The sequence below is a fragment of the Anomaloglossus baeobatrachus genome, chromosome 11 (genome assembly GCF_048569485.1).
Source record: "Anomaloglossus baeobatrachus isolate aAnoBae1 chromosome 11, aAnoBae1.hap1, whole genome shotgun sequence".
NCBI lineage: Eukaryota > Metazoa > Chordata > Amphibia > Anura > Aromobatidae > Anomaloglossus > Anomaloglossus baeobatrachus.
In genome coordinates this window covers 112,625,786-112,648,597 of record NC_134363.1, presented here as the reverse complement: position 1 = coordinate 112,648,597, position 22,812 = coordinate 112,625,786, and positions in this window count along the sequence as shown.

Here is a 22,812-nt window from a genome sequence, read left to right as displayed (position 1 = left end):
CCAGACCCCCTAGAGGTGGAGACTGGTTTACAACATTACTTCATGCAGAAGCACAATGGATTCTTAAACTCGATACAAGATACCCTGCTGGACTTAATTATAGATCGGATCTACGTTTCATTATCAAAAATTTTTTTTTTTTCTTTTTTTTTTTTAAACATTTTTTTTTTTTTCTTTTTAATTTTTTTTTTTTCTTTTTTTTTCCATACCAATATTTATTGAATTTTCTTATATTTTCAGGGCTTTCCTTATTTCTATCCATTAGGTGCTCATTTGATTATAGAATGTGTGATGCATATGCATACATTTGTATATATGAGTATGTACACGTGTAGTGAGGTACATGTATATATGCGCACACATATTTTCCATCCGTATTTTCCCATTGGTTTTAATATATTTAGGCATAAGAATTCTCACAGAATTATTTGAAGCCCTATATGAAGAAATATCAATATTGCTCAAATATCACACATATGTGAGTTAATCTTAGCCTTATATCATAATTTATTTCAAATTGTTATAATACAGACATACAACATTTTCTTTTTAATTCCCATGTCCAATTCTTACGATTAATTCATTCTTTCTAATATACATTTTTACTTAACACCATCTACATAATACCTTCCAGATCCAACCATGCAAGTATTTTTTCTACACACGCTCTCTCTCTCATCCAATTAGCATATTCAGGACACACACCCTTGTATGACTAATTCCTGAGTTCCCATTCTTCCTTTTCCAGGTAGGAATCACTATATAAGTCCATTGCTCACCACACATAGACTACTTATGATTAAGGACTAGTTTTTTGTTTTTAAATTTATGAAGTCCGAAACGCGTAAAGTGCTATGTTCCATACTCTTCACCATGGTCTTCATATAAGAATTTTTTAACCATGTATTAATAAAGAAGTTTGATTTTTATATAATTTTGGAATTGGTGCTGGGTCCGATTTTTCCCTTTCCTACATTACCTGCTGGCTGGTTTGGACTTACCAGCGGACCACGTGCATCCTTAGGATCTTATGGCTTCGGGTGTCAGGTGAGCTGAAAATCTTTCTTTCTTTTTTTCCCACATATTGTCAGTCCCTTTTTTTCGTGCTCCCTGCCACCCCTGCCGTATAATAAGATATATATATATATATACAAATATATATTTTTTCACATTGGAAATAATTTTTTTCTTACATAGACCTCCCCTTATTCATTTTTTTGCATTATGGACACTACTACTTTCCTGGACAATGATGAGCGGAGAAAGCGTGTGGACTCTGTTTTTGCAGATATTTTTGATCCAGGTTCCACCTCTGATTCCAGAAGCGATGATATACATACCTTCTTGGACCTAGAAAAAGTTTCCACACAGAGATTGAAAACCTGGTGGGACTCTATGACACTCAAAAAGTATCTGGAGAAGAAAATGATCCCCAGAGGACTTAGAATAAAAAAATCTCCGACATATATATTTAATGATACCTTTATGGACGAATGGAATAATATTCTTACATCTTGTTCTTTAAAATTAATAGAGCTAATTATTAAGGAAGAGGAATTACGTTTGGCATCCTTAGACCACAAAATTAAAGATATACATGACTATTTAGTCAGGACATATGATAAATCTGATTTTGATAAATTGAATATTAGATTCAAGAACACCATTGACAAAATAGAATCCAACATCATGGAGCTAAAGCAAAGCAAATATAGACGTGATACTAAAGACTATGAATCAAATCAAGTCTACACGTGGCATACAGCTAGAAAAACCAAGTCCATTTTGAAAAGACAAGGACCACAGCCTTATAATAATAGATCAGTCTATTTTTCCTCCACCGACTGTGATTCCACTGAAGGCAGTGAGAGCTCAGGTGATTATATCAGAGATATCCAAACCCCTAGACATATGAAAAATCTTTCAAAAAACGCAAACCGCGCAGAGGTGGACGCAAACATAAGCGATATAGGAGAGCGGTATCCTCTGCGCTCCAGGAGGCACAGATACTGGAGGAAATAAATGAACCTGACTCCTCAGAATTTTCTGTCCTTAACCTCTCTGCATGCATCTTGAGCACTGATCAGATCAATGTCCTCAAGAAAGGACTGAACTTTGCACCAAATAATAGAGCAAACCTTTTTCAAACCATAAAAGATGTCAACAAATTCATCAGAAATCTTACTGTAAAAAAACATTTTGCTCATGCTATACAAGATGAAGAAGCGGAAGATACATCCATCAGTCAAGGAGAAAATACAATTCCAGTCCCCCTGTACCTTAATTTAAATGAACAAATTTCCATAGTAAATGTACAGGAATTGGGTGAATCTCACAAAACCATCTCAAAAATTCCTCCTTTAAGAACGAAAAATCCACATTTCTACCCTATAGCCTCCAGATCACCTGTCATGGATACATATCAGGATCTTATGGAGACCGAAGTCCGTAAAATTCTTTCTACTAAATCGGACATCCGGGACAATTTATCTTCACGTGAGAGGTATGCCCTTAAAAATTTAAAACAAAATGAATATATATCCATCCGACCAGCTGACAAGGGTGGGTCCATTGTTATTCTAGACAACACTTTATATGAAAGAGAAATCATCTCTATGCTAAATGATCATTCCACCTACAGGAGGCTGGATAATGACCCCACTACAGTTTTTTCCACCAAACTACAAACCATACTCCAGCAAGGTTTAGAGTGGGGCATTATTAATCAAAAGACATATGAATATATTATGGTTGAGACTCCAACTTGCCCCATTCTCCATGGTCTCCCAAAGGTGCATAAAGGCATATTCCCACCTCCATTGAGACCTATAGTTGCCAGCACTGACTCTTTGACCAGTCCCTTATCAGACTGGCTTGATAATATTCTTCAACCTCTTATGAGACGCACCACGGGATATATTAAGGATACTAAAAGCCTGTTACAGAATCTCAAAGAAATGACATGGACGGAGCATTCTTTTTGGATTACCAGTGATGTTATATCATTATATCCATGCATCCCCCATGACCAAGCTTTGCAGGCTTTATCCTATCATCTGGAAAAATATAGCTCCTTGGAAGATATCCAAAAGGAATTCATCCTCATGGCCACAGGCTTTCTCCTCAAACACAATTTTTTCCAATTCAATGGAGTTTTTTATCTTCAGACTGCTGGATGTCCCATGGGGGCGAGTTTTTCATGCGCCCTAGCGAACATTTACATGGCGTATTGGGAGGAACAGTATATTCATACAGAACGGAATCCTTTTTTGTCACAAATCCGTTGGTATGCTCGCTATATAGATGACCAGTTGATGATATGTGAAAAAGATGATAGTACCATACCGCAAGAGTTTATTACCTTGCTGAGTTCCTATCTCAACAATAACCATCTAAATTTATGTTTCACTGTTAACCTCCATACACACCATGCACCTTTTTTGGACATTCAATTACTTGGTAACTCCACTACAGGAAATATTGATACAACTCTTTATAGGAAACCGGTGAGTGGCAATACTACCCTCCATGCCAACAGTTGCCACATGCCACATACTCTGCAGAACTTACCCGTTGGTGAACTCCTTAGAGCTAGAAGACTTTGCTCATCAGATACTTCTTTTTCTATTGAAGCCACACATATTAAACGGAGATTAAAAAAGAGAGGCTACACAGACCAGACTCTCAACAGGGCTTCTTCTATTGTAGCTGGCAGATCCCACAATGATTTATTACTGGATCGCCACAAACATGACAAACAACAGAATCGTATCACTTTTTCTACTCCTTTTAGTGATGATTTTTTTCAAATCAAAAAAACCTTTCTTCAATTTATTCCCCTTTTACAGCAGGACAAGGATTTGGATCCCATACTGTCACAAGGGATAAATATAGTTGCCAGAAAAGCACAAACAATAGGTAACCTTGTTTCACCTAGCATGTATAATACCAAAAAATCTAAGAAAACTTGGTTGAGTATCACAGGTTCCTATAAATGTGGCTCACATCGATGCGGCCTCTGCAAATATATGCTGAATAATCGTTCCTTCACTGCTTCTAATAACGATACCATCAATATTAAATCTTTTATGAATTGTTCCTCATCTCATGTAATATACAAAGCATCCTGCACTGCTTGCGACAAAAATTATATTGGTTGCACGTCAAGATCTCTCAGAATCAGAATATCCGAACATATAAGATCTGCCTCAACAGCTTCAAATACAACTCCTTCCAATGTGGGCAAGAAACGATCTATATCGGGACTCACCAGGCATTTTTTGGACTCACATGATGGGAATTTTTCTTTTCTAACCATAACCAGTATTGAGCACATTCCCAGACCCCCTAGAGGTGGAGACTGGTTTACAACATTACTTCATGCAGAAGCACAATGGATTCTTAAACTCGATACAAGATACCCTGCTGGACTTAATTATAGATCGGATCTACGTTTCATTATCTAAAATTATTTTTTTTTTTCTTTTTTTTTTTTAAACATTTTTTTTTTTTTTTATTTTTAAATTTTTTTTTTTTTATTTTTTTTCCATACCAATATTTATTGCATTTTCTTATATTTTCAGGGCTTTCCTTATTTCTATCCATTAGGTGCTCATTTGATTATAGAATGTGTGATGCATATGCATACATTTGTATATATGAGTATGTACACGTGTAGTGAGGTACATGTATATATGCGCACACATATTTTCCATCCGTATTTTCCCATTGGTTTTAATATATTTAGGCATAAGAATTCTCACAGAATTATTTGAAGCCCTATATGAAGAAATATCAATATTGCTCAAATATCACACATATGTGAGTTAATCTTAGCCTTATATCATAATTTATTTCAAATTGTTATAATACAGACATACAACATTTTCTTTTTAATTCCCATGTCCAATTCTTACGATTAATTCATTCTTTCTAATATACATTTTTACTTAACACCATCTACATAATACCTTCCAGATCCAACCATGCAAGTATTTTTTCTACACACGCTCTCTCTCTCATCCAATTAGCATATTCAGGACACACACCCTTGTATGACTAATTCCTGAGTTCCCATTCTTCCTTTTCCAGGTAGGAATCACTATATAAGTCCATTGCTCACCACACATAGACTACTTATGATTAAGGACTAGTTTTTTGTTTTTAAATTTATGAAGTCCGAAACGCGTAAAGTGCTATGTTCCATACTCTTCACCATGGTCTTCATATAAGAATTTTTTAACCATGTATTAATAAAGAAGTTTGATTTTTATATAATTTTGGAATTGGTGCTGGGTCCGATTTTTCCCTTTCCTACAGAACCCCGGTCTTACCCTTTAGTTGAATAGAGACTGGAACTGTGACAGCTGACTCCCAGGGCAGGGGTGGACACAGGAGCAGACAGGACTGGTGTAGATAGGGTCCACTAGTGTAGCTTAAGGCAGACAGTACAAGCAGGACGAACAAGCAAAGTCACTAGCAAGACAGACAGCAAGGCCAGGACAGACAGGCAGAGTCTCTAGCACCAACAGGGCAGGACAAACAGGTAGAGTCACTAGCAAAGCAGATGGCACAGACAGGATGAACATAGTCACTAGTACCATAAGGCAAGATGGACTGATAATAGGTACAGGCAGGATAGGACTGGAACCAGGGGCCAACAGGGCAGGATGGGTTGGAATCAAGTATGTGTAGGCCAGGACTGGAACCAGGTGCCAACACTGCAGTACAGGACTGGAACCAAGGCAGGATGAGCTAGAACTAGGTATGGGCAAGACAGGACTGGAACAAGGTTCCAACAAGGCAGGACAGGCTGGTACCAGGTACAGACAGGACAGAACCAACAGAGCAGGATGGGTTGGAACTAGGTACAGGCAGGACAGGACAGACAGGGCAGGATGGGACGGGTCAGAACTGGGTACAGGCAGGTCAAGATAGACAGGTCAGGATGGGGACCTGACAACTAGCTAGACAGAACACAACTGACTAACTCAAAACAGAAGGCATTGATCAGGCACCTTCCCCTAATGGGAGAGTGCCGTAAGAACCCAGTGCCTCTCAGCGATAGACTGAGGGGCACTTCCTGGGATCGATGCACTGGCTCTTTAATAGAAAGGCAACTGTGCCCACGCATGCTCTAAGAGCACTCCTGGAGGCCCTGAACCATGTGCAAAGGCCCTGGGAGGTGGGAGGAAGAGGCACCCACATGGAGGAGCGCAGGGACACCAGGTACCATGGAGGGAGTTGGCCGAGTCAGTGAGTAAGCACCATCCCTGCGGAGGGGAGACTGAGGTGTGCAGAGACGCCGGCGCTACAGACAAACTATTCTACATTGCATGTGCAATAATAAAACCAATGTGGTCAATAATAACATTGGCAAACTCAAAATAACATTTAGTACCCTTTTCAGTTCTCAATTTAATAACATCCAAAAAATTATCAATAGAACTGTTCCTGTTTTGTTCCAGGATAATATTTTGTGTGAAATGCTGACTGATGGTTTCAGATGTGTGGCACGAAGGGCCAAGTCCATATAGTCTTTTCTAGCCTTTTCAACAACAAAAATAAGACCAATGCTTCATAGTTATATACAAAAGATTTCCACAAGTGCTTTGGAACAAAATGCAAAGTTTGTGCATTTGCAAAAAAACACATAAGGTACACAATATTAATAACTTAAGAATTGTGATAGCTCCCACATTATTTACTGCGTGGAATGCACTACTTGCTCCCTTAAATATATCGAATTCACAAGTAGAAAATGAAGAGGATTGCTGAACATATCTACAATATTAACATAAAAAAAATAGTTACTCAGTGGTGAGCAAGCATTTTGAGGAGCAGCATAATGGATTTTTTGACAGCATGTGCTGAACAAGGACTTGGTTATAAAACCTGCCAATAAAGGCAACTCCATTGTCATTACAGATAGGTCCTATTATGTATCAGAGATTTTATCTCAATTGGGGGGCAGGGCTACGTATGAACCGATACGATGTAATCCTACGTCAGAGATAGCACAACACATCAAATTATTTGTTACACAATATCAGCAAATGGGCATTATAGACTCCAAGTTAGCGGAATTTCTGGTTAAATCTCATCCTGTCACCCCCGTGTTTTACACGTTGCCCAAGATTCATGAAAAATTACAGTCTCCCTCTGGTAGACCGATTGTGGCATCCACAGATTCAATTTTGTCACCTCTAGGCATGACCCTTGAGAAGATCTTAATTCCACTTATACCAACTATTCCATCATTTTTACGAGATGCTATGCATTTTTGGCCTGTTTAAGGTCACTGGTTCCCATTCCTCCTGGTTGCATTCTTGTGACCATGGATGTTACTAGTTTATATACAAAACATGATGACGGGATAAAGGCAGTTGAGCTTTTTCTTAGAAAAAAAACACTGACCATACATTAGAACAGCGGTCCTTATGTCTGGAATTATTGGGGATTATTTTGACAAAAAACTTTTTCCTTTTTCTAGATCAATAATATTACCAGAAGAAAGGAATGGCTATGGGGTCAAATATGGCCCTCCCATTTGCCAATGTTTTTATGGCCAATTTCGAGTATACTTTTGTTTATCAACATCATTCATATAGCGCACAGATTGTCACATGGAAGCGCTATATAGATGATGTCTTCTTTGTTTGGCATGATAATTTGACATCACTTACTACCTTTTTCAATGACCTGAAATCATGTGTTTCCGGTCATTCTTTTACCTTACATCATAGCGAGCATACTGTCAATTTTTTGGACACAGAAGTGTCTGTTGATGAATGTGGACACCTATCTACTGATTTATAGATCAAACCGGCGGATCATAACAGTCTCTTACTATTTTGTAGAAGTCATCTGGTACACATTAAAAGGTCAATTCCCAAATCGTAACACTATCGTGTTGTGATAATAATCAGTGATGCATCCATTCGAGCTATACAACATAATGAGATGGACAATAAGTTTTGTGTTAGGGGTTATCCACAACACATATTAGATCCCACTAAAAAAAATTCCTAATAAGGGCAAACAAGGGGAAAAGCTGTTGTTTGTCTTTACATTCCATCCATTTATGTCTTTCATTAATTACAGTATTTGGAAGCATTGGTCCCTGTTACATCAGGCTTACACCACCATTCCTTAATTTACTAATGCTCCACTCATGTGCTATAAGCGGTCCAAGAAAAAGGAGGGACTGAATTTAGTACCAAGCATGACAAAACACCATACATAGCAGAACATGGAGCAAGGTACACAGATACTCCTAGCAGGCAATGATCCAACTCCACCAAGAACTCCACACAGGCAAAATAGCAAGAAAGTTCAAAAGAAAGGAGACATCAAAGTTGGAGTACTAGCTCTATTTTTAAGAGCAAACTCAGCCAAGGACAAAAAGAAACCCAGTCATCCTGATCAGCCGACACAAAACATCTCAAATAGGTTTCCAAAGTCTGATTTGTTCTCTCAGTCTGTCCATTGGTCTGAGGATGAAACGTGGGGGAGAAGGATAACTCAATTCCCAGCCTAGAACAAAAAGCTCTTCAAAATCTAGACACAAACTGGACTACCCTGTCAGACACAACGTTCTCAGGAATACCATGGAAACAAACCAACTGATGAAGAAACAAAGGCACCAACTTCGAAGCTGATGTCAACTTAGGCAGTGGCACCAAATGAATCATTTTGGAAAATCTATCACAGATTACCCAAATAACCATCATCCCCTGAGAAACAGGGAGATCAGAAATAAAATCCATTGAGATGTAAGTCCATGGTCTCTTAAGCACCGGCAATAGCAATAACAGTCCACTAGAATGAGAACAACAAGGCTTGGATCTTGAACAGATCCCACAAGATTGCACAAAACTCCTCACATCACAAGATAGAGAAGGACTAACTCACCAAATCCCTGGTGCCAAAAATTCCAGGATGACCAGCCAACACAGAACAATGAATTTCAGACATCACTTTACTCCTCCATTGGTCAGGAACATACAATTTCCCCACATGACATCTTTCAGGTTTGTTCTCCTGAAATTCCTCAAGAGCAAGTCTCAAATCAGGTGAAATCGCGGAGAGAATCACTCCCTCGTACAGGATGGTAAAAGCCTTGGTCACATCCAGAGAATCAGCAAAGAAACTCCTATAAAGGGCATCTGCCTTAATATTCTTAGTGCCCGGAATATAAGAGATCACAAAATTAAAGCGTGTGAAAAACAAGGCCCATCTAGCCTGCCTGGGCTTCAACCTCCTGACAGATTCCAGATAGATCAAATTCTTATGATCAGTGAATACAACAATTTGATGTCTCGCCCCCGCCAGCCAATGTCGCCATTCTTCAAAAGCCCACTTCATAGCCAACAATTCCCGATTCCTCACATCATAATTTCATTCTGGTGGTGAAAATTTCTGGGAAAAGAAAGCATAGGGTCTAATTTTAGAGGTCACAGGGTCTCTTTGGGACAAGACAGCCCCAGCTCCGATCTCCGACGCATCGATCTCCACCTGAAATAGAATAGACACATCAGGTTTCTGCAAGACTGGAACAGAAGTAAACCTCCTTTAAAGCTCCTGAAAGCCAAGACTGCCTCTGGAGACCAATTCACAACATCAGCTCCCTTTTTGGTCAAATCAGTCAACGGCTTGACAATACTGGAAAAATTGCCAATGAATTTACGATAGAAATTAGCAAAACCCAAAAACTTCTGAGGGGCTTTCAAAGAAATAGACTGAACCCAATCATGAATGGCCTGGACCTTGACCTGATCCATCTCAATAGAAGATGGGGACAAAATAAACCCCAAAAAGGAGATATTTTGTACGCCAAAAAGACATTTTGATCCCTTGACATATAACACATTGTCCCTGAGAACCTTAAACACTGTCCCAACCTGTTCAACATGAGAATCCCCGTCGTCAGAAATATCAAAATGTCATCCAAATAGACAATCAGAAACGTGTCGACAAAGTCCCAAAAAATATCGTTCATGAAACATTGGAAGACGGAAGGGGCATTAGTGAGCCTAAAGGGCATCACTAGGTACTCAAAATGCCCTTCAGGGTATTAAACGCCGTCTTCTATTCATCACCCTGCTTAATGCGAATGAGATTATATGCTCCCCGAAGATCGAGCTTAGTAAACCAACTAGCACCGTTCACTCTGGAAAACGGGTCAGAAATCAGAGGAAATGGATACTGATATTTCACCGTTATTTTATTAAGGAGACGATAATCAATACAGGGCCGCAATGAGCCATCCTTCTTGGCCACAAAGAAAAAAACGGCACCCAAAGGGGAAGATGACGGTCTGATGTGACCCTTCTCCAAAGACTCCTTAATATAAGTCTGCAGAGCAACATGTTCAGGTACAGATAAATTGAAATGCCATCCCTTAGGAAATTTACATCTAGGCACTAATTCAATAGCGCAATCATAGTCCCTATGTGGAGGCAAGGACGCAGTCTCGGTCTCATTAAATACATCCATGAAATCTGTCAGTCAGGGACCTCCTGTGTCTGAGACGAAATAGACAATACAGAAGTATCACTATGCACACATTGGCAGCCCCAACTAGTCACAGACAAGGATGTCCAATCCAGAACTGGATTATGGGTTAGCAACCAAGGAAATCCCAGTACCAAAATGTCATGCAAATTATGCAAGACCAAAAACTTACAAACCTCCTGATGGTCAGGTGCGACCCGCATTGTCACCTGTGTCCAAAACTGCGGCTTATTTTCAGCTAATGGAGTAGTATCAATACCCCTCAAAGGGATAGGAGCATGCAAAGGTACCATAGGAAAACCACAACGCTCAGCAAACCCAAAAACCATCAAGTTTAGGGCAGCTCCTGAATCAATAAAAGCCATAGCAGAAAATGATGACAGGGAACAGATCAAAGAAACCGACAAAAGAAACTTAGGCTGTATACCTTACAAAGTAAACAAACGGGCAAATCGTTTCTCGCGATTAGGGCAGACAGAAATCGTATGAGAGGCGTCTCCACAGAAGAAACATAGCTTATTACGCCATCTAAAACCCTGCCGTTTGCCCTAGAAAGGACCCTATCACATAGCATAGGCTCCGGAGACTGCTCTGAGAGCAACACCTCTGCTCGCATTGTTTTACGTTCACGTAAACGTCTATCAATGAGAATGGCCAATGACATAGAGGCATCGAGACCAGAGGGGACAGGAAAGCCCACCTTAACATCCTTTACAGGCTCTGCCAACCTCTTCCGATAGAGAACCGCAAGAGCCGCATCATTCCACTCAGTAAGGACCGCCCACTTACGAAACTTCTGACAATATATCTCTGCAGGTTCCTGACCCTGGATCAAAGCCAATAAAGTTTTCTCAGATTGGTCAATAGTATTAGGTTCCTCATATAACAACCCCAGAGCCTGAAAAAAAAAATCCACATCAGCAAGAGCAGAATCTTCTGGCTCCAGGAAAAAAGCCCAATCCTGGGAGTCACCACACAGCAGGCAGATAACAATCTGAACTCTCTGCCTGGAAGACCCTGAGGACTTGGGTTTCAAGGGAAAAAATAACCTACAATTGTTCTTGAAGTTCAAAAATTTAAACCAGTCCCCCAGAAAACAAATCAGGTACAGGTATCTTAGGTTCCACAGCAAGTGTCTGGGCAAGATAATCGAATATATGCTTAACCTGAGAAGTAAGTTGATCAAGTCGCTCAGCTAATTGTGTAACATCTGTAGCAGCACAAGATCCTCCATGGCACCCAGAAAAAAGGAGGAAAAATACACAAAAAAAAGAATTCTGACACACTTTGTTTTTCCTTCTTTAGAGTACCCTAGAATCTTAAATAAGGTCGGTGCTACTGTTATGAATTCAGTGAACGAGGAGGATCAGAAAAAGAACAAAAACTCAAAAACCCAAAAAGCAACCAGAGTGGCTGGAACCTTAACGGACTGCAGCCTAACACTGACACAGAACTAGAAGTAGCCGTAGGGTGAGCCTATGATGACCTGGTCCCCTCGACACAGCTGGTGAACTAAATATTCTTACAGAGAGAAATATTAGAAAAGCTAATCTGCCTCAGAGCAGTCCCCAAAGATATAGATAGCCCCCACATGTAAAGACAACGGTGATATAGGAAAACACAATACGTAGCTAGAGAATAGATTCAGCAAAGATGAGGCCCAAACTATCTGCATAGGAAAGGATAGGAAAGAGCACTGACTGCATGCCTAAACACCCTAGTAAATACCAGCATGCCTGATATGGAAAAATACTGAACCTACACAGACTCTCCCCCATTATATCAGGACTCTGGTGTTACTAGGATCCATGAAAAACACTGATATAGAGGAGGTACTGAATTTAGTACTAAGCATGAGAAAACACCATACATAGCAGAACATGGAGCATGGTACACAGATACTCCCAGCAGGGAATAATGCAACTCCACCAAGAACTCCACACAGGCAAAATAACAAGAAAGTGAAAACCATAAGTAGAGGTACAAAGACCAGCTTATCTGAGAGGAGTTCTGGTAGACACAGAGAAAAGGCTGGTTTCAGAATGTCTTTAGCACACAGGAGATACATTGAGCACCGGCTAGGAACAGGAGGAAACTACTCAGTTATAAAGGTCCAATCCGAATGGCCTGATTGCCAATCCTCCTCAGCTGTCTGTTTCCCATTCAGTAAGTCAACTGCACTACCAGCACTGACCACAAGAGGGAGCCCCAAACTGGAATCTAATTCAAATGTATTCACAACAGGGGATGTTCCCATGTCTAAGCTGCCTTCAATGTTCGAACATAAGTAAAGGGGACACTTTTTCACATCCAAGATCAGGAAGGAGATTTCTGATAAAATATTTTTTTTTACATGTGATGCGTCCTTCGTGGTAAACCTTATTAAATGCCCATACAGTCTTAGATATGTTGTGAGACTACACAACATATCCGAGACCACAATTTGCAACACAAATCTACTATCAGATGTAGACGGACTCTTTTACTTATTCCGGATCATTTTTTTAAGATGGGACACTTTGTTTCCCAGTTCAGATATCAGGTGATTGAGCAGGTTTCGGCTTTGCGCAGAGGTGGAGATAGGATCAAATTGCTCCAGACACGTGGATCTTTTGGATATACACACTCCAGACTCTTGAGCCCTTGGGACTTAATAGGGAATGTGATATTCACCCTGGGGAGTAGCTACTGTTTTATGGATATGTGAGCACGTCTTATATCTGATACGTGATATTTAACTTCATTTTTCTCATTTATATAGGTAACATAAGTCATGGGGTAAGCACACTTTTTTTATTTTTATTTTTTTATTTTTTATATGATCTTTAAAAAAACATTTTACCTTTTATTTTTTTATCTTTTCAATTTATATTTATTATTATTTTTATTCTTTTTTAAATGTTCATTTTTTCTTTTGTCATTCCTTTTCTTCTTTTTTACCCACCCCCCTTTTTCCTCTTTTTCCTCCTTTTTTTCCCTTTTTTTCTTTTTTTCCTTTCTTCTTACTCCCTTTTTATCCTTATGTATACAAAAGTACATATTTACGAGTAACTATATTTTTTTTACTTTTGATGCAGACCTGTCCTTCCTATATATTTTCTCTCTTCCCTTTTTCTCTATTGTTTATTTTTACATCTTCTTCCTTGTCCCTATATTCTTCTTTTTATATGGCTCTATTGTCTCCATTTCCTCTGACCACAGCTGCACCTAATAAGTACTTTACTTTCTGTGCGCTGTATTAGCGTGCATGTGCAACACGCCCGGTAATTCTTGGACTCACTTGGCTTTTTTCGGATAGTCACGTGATACTTGCCACATGACTATAGTGTCACACGACCCGTCCACCTGACTGCTGGCTCCGGTTTTTAAGGGGCAAGCACACAACACTTTGGGCTACACAGCACAGACTGTTTTCCATCAAGCATGTCCTCATAAGGTATTTGTTTTTCCAAATTTTCCTGTGCTTTGCCCGGGGTTTAGAGCCATACTAATTGTGTGATCTCTCCACATTAGGTACTACTGCATTTATGGTGTGGCACATATTGCCACATTTTCCTTGCTTCTCCAGGTATTTATGTGTTTAGGTTTGGGACTTTTTTCGATGGCCTTAAGTACTGGCATTCTTGTTACCAGTTTCTACGTACTAATAATTCTCCATTTATTTTATTTTATTTCATTTGCTGAGTTATTCTTCGAGATTCTTTATTATTGTGTCTCATATTTCCTCTTTATATTATGTTATGGTTTATTTCCCTCTTGCAATATGTCTTTGTACATTTTTTATTTGTTTTTTATTCATGTTGTTTATTTTTTTTATTTTTCTCATATTTTCCTTAATTTTCGGCCATGTGTCCTGTGTTCTCTCTGTGCCCGTGGACCTTTGATTTTATCTTCTAACATGATATTGATACAACTGTATATTATACTTATTTTTCTTTATTTTTTTACAGTATATTGAATCATCTCGTCTCTGAATTCTGTGCTCACATCCCATGACACAGTTCCCTAGGTATAATGCTATTGCCTTTTCCCTTTTTCCCTTTTTCTTTTCATTTTTGGCTACCTGTTTGTAAAAGAAAAAAGAAAAAATATTTTCCCATGTATAATATTTTCATATATATGATAATCTAACATGACTCTTTATACTTTCATGTGATGATGATGTTGCATTCATGTATTGATTGGTCTTTTGTTGTTTGTTTTTCATATTTAAACTTGTTTTGAGAAAGGAAGAATATGCCGAAATGTTGATGATGTCTAATTTTTATGTCATTGGATTTATGATGATCCAATGATGGCTGTTATTGAACAAAATTATTGTGGAACGCATAGTATATTTTTCGTCACATCCCTTTTTTGTTTGGAGTGCCAGAGTTATTCTATATTTTTACTTGCTCCCTTAAATATATTGAATGCACAAGTAGAAAAATTAAGAGGATTGCCGAACATATCGACAATATTAAAATAAAAAATAGCAGTTACTCATGGGTGAGCAAGCATTTTGTGGAGCAGCATGATGGATTTTTTTGACAGCATGTGCTTCTTCAGTACTGGAAAAGAGAGTTCACCCAGGCATGGAGGGGACTGGCAAAAAAGTTATTTACGAGAGAGGCATTTTTGATTGTCTAACTAAATACTAAATTTCCTGGAGGGATGAATAATAGAAGTGATATGATGTTAATTTATTAACAATGCATAGGGAACACACAGTCTGGGAGGATAATGTGCACCAATTTGAATAGATAATTGATTTCACATGTGTTTTTTCAGTTTTTGTCTCTTGTTATAAATGTGATGTGTTCTATTTAATACATCATATATGAATAAAAGCGCAGTATTCCCTCGAAACATGCAAGACGGTGCATGTCCACCCTGGTAGTCTTTTAATATGCATGACCTATAAACTTTGAAAATTTGGATTTTACTCCGGATGCCAATCCTTCTTTTTTGTGCATTCTACCTGTGTGTCTGCAGGTGGTTGGAATATGTAGGTCTATGACAGTAAAGGAATTTGTGTGCTCAGTGATATTATCTGCTTGGACTGGCTGATTATGAAAAAAATAATTGTTATATTTATGAAATCTCCTAGCTTTTGTTGTTTATTTCAAGGAGGGATTGAAATACATCCTAGAAGATACATAAAGGAGGGCCTCAGATTACATTTTTGGACAATTTCAAAAGGAGTGTGACTCCTACAGTGGTGAAGCCAATAAATTAACTGCAAGGCTTAGCAAAACTTTAAAGAAGGCACTTCAATACCCCCTGTAGAAGACAGAAGAAGGTCTCAAAATTTTTTTTTTACTATTTGAAAGGAGTAGGACTAGTAGAGTGGTAAAGTGTATGCACTATGTGCAAGGGGTGTCAACAATTAGGCCAGAGTCACACTTGCGAGTGACTCGCATCGCATCATCCGGCATGGCCGCACACTGTCCAAACACGAGCATCTCAGCTGCATAGAAATACATGCAGCCGACTCGCTCCTGTCAAGAGAGTGTGCTTCCATGCTGGGTGATGCAAAGCAGGACTCGCACAAGTCACTAGCAAGTGTGACTCCGGCTTTACAAGGATTCACTCTGATAAACCCTGTAAGATACATAAAAGAGTGCCTCAAAAAAACATATTTTCCCCTAATTGGAAGTAGTGGGGCTCCTAGACTGGTAAAGAAAATGCACTTGACATGAGGCTCTCCCGTCCTTGGGAGATGTGTGACAGCCTTGGGTTCTAAGTCTCACATTGCCTTGTGTGACTCTGGGTTTTAAATGGCTGTTGGGGCCGTGAGAGCAAAATTAAAGTCAGAGCCATTTAGGGTGCCGAGGTCGGACGCTGATGCCCCATACTGGGAACGACACCAGCCAAAGCTGAAATCGGAGATGACAAATCAAGACCAGAGGCAACGGGAGTTGGTTGCCCGGGCCCAGAGAGAAAGGAGCACTTGAGGAAGGCTACCTTCCATTTCAGAGGGCCGTGGCGCAGGGGTCATGTAAAGCGGTTCAACCCCGACAAAGGGGGGGTTTCCTCTGGGAGGCGAACCTCTCTGAAGAAGTGTTTGTCGCTCGGAGAGATATAGAGCAACATCACCCGAGGGACCACCCGGGCCGTATCCTGGAGCCAGGGGAGGTGGTTATTTACACTCGCCATTGGAGTGAGCGGGGCTGGTATGCCCTAGATGTCAAGCGGCTTGCTATGGTTGATGAGCGAGTTGTGCCAGCTGCCGGCATTGATTACCAGCCTCCCAGTGAGCGGTACCAGTAATATGTGCATGTTATTACAGAGTTGTTAGGTATCTGTGTTTCCTTTTTATTATTTTCCAAAGTTTGTTATTTTCCATATAGTGAAAATGTTAGAAGATAAGTGTCCAATCAACAAGGTATGAATGAAAGGAGAAAAGTTACCTGATTATCGAGAAGATTTATAGTGTGTACCCTGGTGTAAGCACATCGTTACATTTATGCACCAATGTTTGTAGCAAAAATGGACCATGGTCACAGGACTGGTTGTGGCCAACATAGACTTGTGTATTATAAATAGTTGCACCTCCTGTGCCCACCAGAGTCGTCTTTTGCAACACCCGGGACCTTAACCTGGTCACGGACGCACTATAGGTATGCAGCGGGTCAGGTTGTTTGGGTGGCGGGTTAATGGGATCCGGGATATTGGGACTGGACTGTCGCAGGAAGAGGCTGCAACGGAGCAGGTTGAGCCTCCATTACTAACCAAACCGGTAGCGTTCCGCTGTTGGTAAAATGAACTCTAAAGTTTAGTAACGTTCAAGTATCCAGCCTCCCTAGAGTGGGATGAATCTTTGTAAATAAAAATGTTCCTTTTATTTTCTATTTTACAGTAAAAAAAAAAAATAATAAGCCTCTGATGTCCTGTAGCTCGAGGACGAGCTATGTTTAAAAAAGAGGGAATGTGACGCCCTGGACTATCAGGTCGTCACAGGGTATTGTACAATCTGCCCTGCCATGCAATATCCAAATCCTTCTTGGTTATGGGTCCCCAACTACATGGTGTTGCCTACATCAGCTAATCAAAGTCCTAGATGTTATGATCCGGAACCATGGAAGATCACAATAGACCATTGGCAAAAAAGGTGACAAGAGCATTGTCAACTAATCTGGCCGCCATCCCCTTACTAACCATCAACACTAGAAGTAGCTGACGGTTGAACTAACAACCTATGCACCGCGAACCCAGCCGGAGAACTAGCTATCCTAAAGAAAGGAAGGATGAATAGCTCTCTGCCTCAGAAATAGACCGCAAAGGTATAGCAAGCCCCCCACATTCAAAGACTACGGTGATATTGGAAAACACAATACACAGATGGATGATAGGATTAGCAAAGGTGAGGTCCCATTAACTAAATAGGAAAGGATAGGAAAGGGGCTGATGGTGGCCAGAGAAAAACCCTACAAAAATCCAAATACCTGATAGTACAAAAAGTCCTCAGATCGCACGATCTGAACTCCGTCCTATATCAGGCGCTCTTGTCAAACCAATGAACAGAAAGCAGGAACAATTACAAATTCAAGAAGCAACAAACACATGGACTTATAGGAGCAATACTCCAAACATAGCTGCAGTGAGCTTCCCAGCTAAGCACAGAAAGGGAAGATTCCTGCAAGCAAATGAACGGACAATAACCACAGTAAATGGCAAACCCAGATAAGAACAAAAAAAACAAAACAACATAAGAAAGAACAAAGCACTTATCTGGGGTAGATGTGGTCTGGAGCAAGATGAGAAGGATGGTAAACTAAAGAACAAATGACAACCGGCTCAGCCTGCTAGCAGACCAAGGTTTAAATAGGCAGAGAGTTAGCAATGGAAACGCCCATTGCTCCAGCACACCTGGTCTCTGTCCAAACCATTCCTGGCCACAAGAGGGAGCCTCACAGCAGCTAAAGCATAACTGACATTCACAACACCTAGGTACACTGTGCACCACACCCACCAGACACACTAGTGGACGGCCTGAGTGGAATAGGGTTGTCCACTTGAGGGGTTGGTTAAGGGGAGGTCAGGAGTGTCAGGAGTCAGAGAGTGTTGCGTTGGAAGTGAAGGAGAGAGGAGGTCAGAAGCCGGGCTCCTTGGAAACCATTTAGGTAGCAGACGGTGGTCTGGGCCTAGAGGAGCTGAACCCACGGCCATAGGGGATTGTGGCAAGGGGCACGGAACTGTCGAGGAGGACAGCTGGTGGCCTTGCACCATCGCTGGGCTGGGCACGACGGGGTACGTGGACCCTAGGTCAGGGAGTAGCTTCAGGCAACCTGACAATTTGCCCAACGAGAACGGAGCCTTCAAGATCCGCTCTCCACCCACTCCAAAATCGGGGTACTAGCGTAACGAGGGGGATAGGACTTTCCACTCAAACAGTCCAGAAAATCCCAAGCGTGAAGCCTGAAAGCAGGGTCCCACACTGAGCCATAGTGGGGAGCGGGACCCGACTAGTTCCATACTACCGGGACCAAAAGAGAAGTAAGTTAGTGCCAGGAGGACGGTCACAGATCACCAGGCAGCATCATTGGGGATGGGACCCGAACTAAGCTCCCCTCAGCGGAAGCGGTATACAGAACTTTGGTTTATCCAATTGTTGGTGTCAGCTTAATGGACTGAGTGAGTACAAAAGTGACCCCTCTGCACCCAATGGCACTCCCTGAACACCATCACAGAGTTCCGGGGCATCCCCCCTACCCATGGAGGGTTCTAACACCTGGCTGCCACACTCCATCGCCCCCAGGTACTCCTAACTGCAGTGGTGGTACTCCACATTACCACACACCACGGGTGGAGTAACGAATTCTAAACACAATCCTCCTGTAAATACACCCTTCATTTTGAGCGGCCGCACGACCCCCGGGTCCAGACACCCCTCGAGCCACCGCGGATGTGGATCCGAGCAGCCCGGCTGCTGGCACGGGGTGGCACACACCTTTAGTGTTCGGGCCTGTGGGTGGGTGGCTGGACATTTCTGCTTGTATTCCAAGACCTGGGGTAGAGACAGCTAAACTCTGCGCTGGGACAAGAAAGTAGAAGTAGTTGCTGATGGTGATTGTGAATGTAAAACAACAGGTGCAGAGTGAGAGGCATCCACACCTACACAGTGGACAAGGAATCACCCAGCAGATAGCACAGGGGAAGAGGCAGTGGTGTCATCTGCAGATGCTGATTGAGGATCCAGAAGTTCGACAAACCTAGTTGGCTGCTTGGATGATATGTGCCTGATAGTGATGAGCGGACTCACAGATATCCGGGATCGGCAGTTCCAACCAGGTTTTAAAAAAAACCTGGTTCTGGCCCTGAATTGATCCTGTATATCTGTCTGGATGCTGGTCCCCATATAAGTTAATGGGGATCCAAATCTGGCGCTTTAAAATGCTGGTAGAAGGGGTAGGGGGATTAGAGCAGTCTCTTGCGAGGTAGTAACACTACCTCTAAGTCTGCTTATTATCCAGTCCTGCTGTTTTTGATTGGTTGTAGTCAGACCGTGCCCCCACCCTGTGTGACAGTGTGTCTAACTGCTTGAAATTACAGACCATGTGTGCGTCCCTATCGTGGTGCAAAAAATAAAAAATGGGCATAGGGTCTCGCCATATTATGATACCAAACACAGAAAAAGCATACAATTACAGGCTTCAACCCCCAGCCTTGTGCTTATCTTCAATGCTGCAGAGGAGAACAATGCCATGCTGTCACCAAAATGACAATATGTTGATTATATTAAATTTGTTTTTTTATTTAGGTCTATGCTTTTTGGACTAACTCAGTCTCCTTCATTAAGACAAAATGAAATCAACATCTAGTGCCTCAGCATGCTGGAAATGGTGAGGCTGGTAGGGGACAAGCCCCTACTGATGGCAAAAGTTGCAAATCACCATTTTCTAGTCTGGCACTTTGTATAGAAAAGCATCAGACTGTTGAACACCTAACCCTTGGCGGGGAAAAATGCCACATCCGGGTTCTTTAGGAACAGTTGCCTATCTTTTCCCTCTGGCCACCCCACTGCCTCTTTCTGGGACTTGCGGTGCTGTGGATCCCCCCTCCTCTGCGCTTCTGTACTAGCTCTGCATACCACATTGCCAAGTTGGGTCAGTGACTTCACTGTCTACCACCTCGTCTTCTAGTTCTTCACTTTGGTCCGGCCACTGACTTGTTAACTTAGGGCGGCTTTGCACGTTGCAACATCGCACATGCGATGTCGGTGGGGTCAAATCGAAAGTGACGCACTTCCGGCGTCACTTTCGAGATCGTAGTGTGTAAATGCTAGATGATACGATTAACGAGCGCAAAAGCGTCGTTATCATATCATCGTTGCAGGCTCTGACTTTTTCATAATTATGCTGCAGCGACAGGTACGATGTAGTTCCTCGCTCCTGCGGCTGCACACATCGCTGTGTATAACGCCGCAGGAGCGAGGAACTTCACCTTACCTGCCGCAGGCGGCTATGCAGAAGGAAGGAGGTGGGCGGGATGTTTACATCCTGCTCATCTCCGCCCCTCCGCCACTATTGGCCGCCTGCCGTGTGACGTCGCTATGACGCTGAACGACCCGCCCCCTTAGGAAGGAGGCGGGTTGCCGGCCAGAGCGATGTCGCAGGGCAGGTGAGTGCATGTGAAGCTGGCATAGCGATAATTTTCGCTACGCCAGCTATCACAAGATATCGTACCTGCGACGGGGGCGGGGACTATCGCGTGCGACATCGCAGCATCGGCTTCCGATGTCGCAACGTGAAAAGCCCACTTTAACATCAAGACCTGTTGGCAACTGGGTCTCATCACCCTGTCTCCATTGTCATCTTCTTTTCACCATGGCAGTTCAGATATTTGGGCATCACCGCACACAATCTTATCATATCACTCTTAAAAAGTGCACAGTGAGAGACCAGAAGAAGCCATAAATGGAAAGGTAAAGAGCTAGTCACAGTGTTCAAGTGTGGGATCACTTGTGCCCTGGAACTCATCATGATGGAAGGAAGGAAGATCAGGGTGACGATTATGTGGTCCAGACTCTAAGCTACTGAGACTGGACTGTGTGGATGACCTGGTAGAAACATTGTCGGCCATCCAACCAACCACCTGTTCACAGTGTTCTGACTTCAACAGTGGTGTCCTGTGCCTCCCCTGCAAAGTGGGACAGGAAGTTAGGTCTAGATGATGAATAAGTTTGTTGTTCTCCTACAGCAGGCACAGTTTTCACTGGCCCATGCAGTATTATTAGACACTAGAATATATTTTACTTAACCCTAACAAGGACTGGGAAACATAGCAGAAGCAAGAACTCTAAGGCAAACCCTTGTCTATATGCCACTAATGTCAAACTTTCCCTTCTACAGAAGCTCTCACTACACTGCATGTGTTGCGGGTGGAGGGGATGCGCTCGCCACGCTCGGGTCCAGGGCTTCTGCTGTTGCTGCTCGGTGGCTCGAGCGGTGGGCCAGACCCGGGGACTCAAGCAGAGCTTCTCACCCGTGAGTCAAAAGTGGTGGTATGTTTAGAGAGATTGTTCGTGACGCCACCCACGGGACGTGGTGATGATGGCACAACCGCTGCTGGTAACGGAGTACCTGGGAGAGATGGTAGGGTGCAGCTGGGATGTTGTCCCCTCCGTGAGTAGGGGGTTGGTGATCCCGGGGCCCGGTGATGTAATGGGGAGGCTGGATGGCTGGGGTGCAGGGACTGCGCAGCACGGTGCCGGACGGCACTGGTGTACTCACTCAGACAATCACTGACAGAGTCGCTGGTAAACTAAAACGGCCGGATGGACGGGTCCCGCAGCTGGCTGCAGTGTTGTTTTTGTGCTCTCCCCGGATGGCAGATGGTGGCTGTCTTTCCCTGCACCTTTTAGAATGTTCTGACTCCTGTGGTTGCCCACCGGTAGTCCGCTCCCCGGCGTATAGGTGCTATAGGAGCCCGTTTTGCCCGCAGGCGCGGGCCCTTGGATCTCTAGCCTGTGGTGGTGGCTGTATATCCTCACGGTGTGGACTGTTGCCTTCTGTCGGGACTTGGTTGTTGGGGAACCCCTGGGGTTCCTGTCACACTCGGATTTGACTATTGACGGCGGCTTCAAGCCTGGTCGGGGTCCGATGGCCCTGCCTGTGTGCTTAGCTTCACTCCGCTCCCCGGTTCGGTACCGGCGGGCCAACGCCCGACCCGGGTCCTTACGACTTTGCAGAGTTCCACCAACTCCTGCAGACGGCCACCACCGTCTACCAACCTTGCTGTCAGTGCCTGGGCTCCTACCCAGGCACACGCAGACGTTCTTACTCCTCTCACTTTCACCTCCTAAACTCATGTCTA